Below are 4,811 nucleotides of genomic sequence, written 5' to 3' on the forward strand. Positions count from 1 at the left end.
ATATGCCTTACAGACTGAAAAAGTGTGATTTCTACAGACGTTTGTCACATAGTGGGGAATGTTGAGAACAATGACATCATATCCTGCTACCTAGCCAAATCATTGGTACCATTCTGGTCTAAGAGGTGGATCCAAATAGACTCTCCAGCAATGAAACTAGGTCATCTCAAGAGAACCAGAATCACTAAAATCACTAAAAGCTTTCATACTTACCTTGCAATTGGAAATAAGGCCAGAGAGAGTCTGTTTGCTATGTTTTGCCATGCTGCAAAGTAGAGTGGCTGTAGACCAAACTTTGTGATGAGGTGTTTCACCCCAAACTTAACAGCCCCTGCTGGAGATCTGGAGAAGTTCTGTGTGTTACAGCAAAATAAGTATAGTCTCTTTTAACTGCGCCTCATAGTGAAAAGTCCTGAAGAATCCAGAAGAATCCTGACATTGTCAGTCTATGATGATGATTCTGCTAATGACACCATTTTCTGTCAGTCTCAAGGGTTTGGTTAAAATTGTGGTCATTATAAACATCCACTTGTAGGTATCAAATTCTGATAAATACCATTCTTTTCTTCCATTTGGTAAATGTAGAGGAGAAAGTAAGATTTCTTAGCGAGTTAACTGCCTACCAATAGTATAATTAATATTCACTCCAGTGTGGTTGCCAGGTATGGTCCCGAAGAATACTTTTTAACACAACATCAGTCTTAGACTTTGAATATTCTGTATTTTTCTGTTGTTTATTTAAAATGTATTTTGCTTTTTTCTTTAGCAGTGAATAATACTTCTGAAGAAGACTTTATAATCAGGTAGGATTTTTTTTTTTTTTTTTTTTTTTTTTTTTTTTTACAAATTCTGTGTTAACAAGGGAATGCAGAGAAAAGCATTTGTTGAGAGTTCTACTGTGTGCTAGGCACTATATTATGTGCTTGACATTTATTACTTACATAGTCATTACAATAGCATCTCAAAGTAGATGTGCTGTTACAGCCTATTTTTTTTATTAATTAGTCAGCTGTGGTTCAGGAACACTGATTAATTGACCTATGATTCTATAGTTAAAGAGTAGCAGACCCAGAAACCACCACTGCTGCTAACAAGAGCTTGAACGCTGTGAATTTTCGGTCTTGGAGGGGGCCATGGTGCCCCCCGTGAGGCATAGGAAGCTAGTCAGTTACTCACAGTTTGAAAATTCTGGCAGCGATGATGACTTTGTTTCCGCAACCACACCTTTGAATAAGAAGCCCAGAACAACACCAAAAGAGTTATTAATACTAGAAACAAGGAAACCTAAACTGAAGAATCTCCAGAAAGAAGATATCCCACTATAAGAGAAAACCCCTAAAAAAGGATGGCTTTAGGTGACGAACTCTACCAGCAAGACTTAGAAGTGGTGCTAGCTTTATCAGTGAAGGAACTTCCAACGGTCACCATTGATGTGGGAGAGGCTCAAGCTACAAGCACCAAAAAAAAATATGGCATCAGCGAAATTGGGACAATGACTAAGGCTCCCCATCTCTCCGATTGCAGTGTAGCCAGTGATGATTTAGATTTGGATAAGTTTACCGAGGAAGATGATGTGTGCGGTGCTCAAGGAAAAAGAAAAACAGCATCAAAAGCTGTGGTACAGGGCGCCTGGGTGGCTCAGTGGGTTAAGCCGCTGCCTTCTGCTCAGGTCATGATCTCAGGGTCCTGGGATCGAGTCCCGCATCAGGCTCTCTGCTCACCGGGGAGCCTGCTTTCTCCTCTCTCTCTCTGCCTGCCTCTCTGCCTACTTGTGATCTCTCTCTGTCAAATAAATAAATTAAAAAAAAATAAAAGCTGTGGTACAACAGAGGAAGATTCTTTCGGAAGGCAGTGATGGCGGTAGTGCTGAGGACTCTGAACCGCTGGTGGAGAGTCTGAGGATGAGTCTGATTTTAGGGAGAAAGAAGAAGATGATGATGCGAACTTCACTCTGGGAGAAAATAAAGTGGAAGAAATTAAAAAGAAAGAAGTGAAGGTAAAATCCCCAGTTGAAAAAAAGGAGAAGAAACCTAAATCCAAAAGTGATACTTTGGAAGTGACTTCAAGAGACTGTGCTCCAGCTGCCCTGAAATCAGAATCTCAGCCTTCCTTTATCAATGAAGAGGCCATTCGGAAACCACTACAAATATGCAAACCTTCCAGCTGAAGCTGTAAGCAGAAAACCTAAGTAGATGCCACCAGCGCTGTCTGGAAGCAGCAGCAGCAGCAGCAACAGCAGCAGGAGCCCACTGGCAGGGGTGTCTGTTAAGTCTCCAAATCAGTCTCTGCCTTGGCTTGTCCAGATTAGCACAAGTGAAACCTTTGCATCCAAATGCCACTAGTGGCTGAGTGTGGTAGTCAGTGAAGTTTTGATTAAGAGAAAAAGAGTTTTACAAGTGTGTTTATGTTTGAATTGTGTTTCTGTTTAAGGAGGGTATCATAAAGGAATCCTTTAATGTAAAAAAAAAAAAAACAAAAACAAAACGAGTAGTAGACCCATGATTTGACTGTCAGCCTGCGTGACTTCCACATCAATTCTTTTGTCCCTCAGCAGTACTGGGGTTAAGGTACAGATCCTAGTCAGATCAATTCAGAGAGTAATTTAGTTATGTGTTTGCTTATTTAGCGTTTTCCTAAGAAACCAGGTTAGTCCAAGCATTTGTCCTAATATATTTGACAACTAGTGATAACTAGGGGTAATTAGTGCAGTGGCAACTAGTCTCTTGTTTTTACTGTTAAAGATTTTAGGATGGCTCTAATTACCTATGGCCATAGTACATAGCTTTTATATAAGCAAGACCTAATCAGGCAAGTTCTTAGATATAGAGATGTCTGCTTTCCTTGAGATGAATGATTTTCCAGAAGTGATGTATATGTAATTTAGGTGTAGCCATGATACGTTAATTAATTTTATCATCTCTTTAGAGGATATTTCTAAATGATTCTCTGTTTACTGAGTTCCCAGTCTAGTTTTTCCTTTAGGCTAGTTCCCTTGACCTTGAAGCTTTTTCTTTTTTTTGTAGATTTTTTTCCTTTTCTCTGTTGACTTTTCTATAATCTTTTCTTGTTTTTTTCTTTTTTCTTTCTTCTCTTCTTTTCTTGGCATTTCTTTTATTCCATTTTTTCCCTTTCTGACAGCTAAGTATTCTCTGTTTTTCTGTAGACAAAATCAAAAGCACATAGAATTTCAGGTTTTTTAGGACATCTTAGAGATGAACTAATCAAAATACTCTCTGGTACTACAACCTGTGTTTAACATCCTCACCAAGTGATTATTTAAATGGAGAATTTGAAATGCAAAAGAGATTAAAGTAACTTATTTGGATATGATAAGTGACAGAAATGAAATTTACATTCAGGTTTCCCCTTTTTTTCTCATCTTAATAGGTGAATGTTTTAATAATAGAAAGATGGGGAGTGGGTCTAGTGAACACAGTGAAGGTGTGTAAGGAAGGAATTGGCAGGAGAGGCCAACTTTCAAGAATAACAACACTGGGCTGGATAGGAATAAGAGTTTTAGAAAAGATGTCAGAATATTTGGGCATATGATAAGTTAGATAAAGATGGATTACAGAAATGAAGAACACACACACATGGGAAGGAATGAAGAACACAGGATATTGGGAGTTGTTTAGAAAAGCATATTAAAATAGAAGGTTCAAGAGAATCACGAGCATTTTTTTTGATGATTTGTTTAATTGAATGAACTAGCATACTTCAGGTTTTCTTTCTTTCTTTTTTCTTTTTGTTTCTCTTTTATTTATTTATTTATTTATTTTTAGATTTATTTATTATTTATTTTAAGCATAACAGTATTCATTATTTTTGCACCACACCCAGTGTTCCATGCAATCCATGCCCTCTATAATACCCACCACCTTGTACCCCGACTTCCCACTCCCTGCTGTTGAGAGGTTTTAAAATCATTTGAGCCATGGGGAAGGCTTTTTACAGCATATAGGAATGTGATATCATCTACTTCCAGCCCAATCTTGGCTAAGATCCTCTTGAGTATCTAAGGGGGGATGGAGATTCTGAACCACACAGATATATGGCCCAAGGTAGGGGTCTCCTCACTCCACCTCTTTTTCTAATTCTTTGATGTCTTTCCCATGTACATGTAGGGTTTGGTGGGCTAAGACTGGCTGTCAAATCAGCAACAGAGCTTCATTTGGGTAGTTGGTAACATGTCTACATTGAGATGATTACATGGATGACTTTCAGTTTAGCTTGTCTCCAGGAGCAGGAAATGGCTCCTATTCTTGGCCATTTGAAGCTATGCTTGTTTTGGGAATCTGCTTTCATAGGCTAAAGATTTAAAAGCTTGGAGGGTACCACTGAGCCCTGAAAAAGAGTGATCTAAGAGCTCACAGAAAGAAAATATTAGGCGGTGTATAGGGAAATAGAGGCACAGCTACCAGGACTCTATTTTTATAGCAGTCTCTCTTCTTGGGTATCTCAGTGCTTATGAAGGTTCATAAGGTCCCTAAATAAGGCAGGACCTGTGTAGGGAAAAAGTTGGACCTTATTGTTTTTAACCTCTCTGGGAACAGTATTCCCACTAATAACATAAATTTGTTCTTTAACATGTGTATATTTGTTTGTTTATTTATTTAAATTGAAGCATAGTTGACACATAATGTGATGTGTTTCAGGAGATTTAAGAACTCTGAATGTTACACCACGCCTACCATAAGCGTAGCTACTATCTCTTACTGCATAATGCTATTACAATACCGTTGACTGTATTCCCTATGCTGTACTTGTATCCCTGTGACTTACTATAACTGGAATCCTGAACCTCACATTCC

The 4,811-nt window shown here is 38.4% G+C and overlaps 1 pseudogene; it reads left to right on the forward strand.

Moving 5' to 3' along the window:
* Window positions 1-1,133: 1,133 nt before the first annotated feature.
* On the forward strand, window positions 1,134-2,349 carry LOC132008656 (RAD51-associated protein 1-like; annotated as a pseudogene).
* Window positions 2,350-4,811: the final 2,462 nt, after the last annotated feature.

This window comes from Mustela nigripes, unplaced genomic scaffold, assembly GCF_022355385.1.
Source record: "Mustela nigripes isolate SB6536 unplaced genomic scaffold, MUSNIG.SB6536 HiC_scaffold_617, whole genome shotgun sequence".
NCBI classification, from domain to species: Eukaryota; Metazoa; Chordata; class Mammalia; order Carnivora; family Mustelidae; genus Mustela; species Mustela nigripes.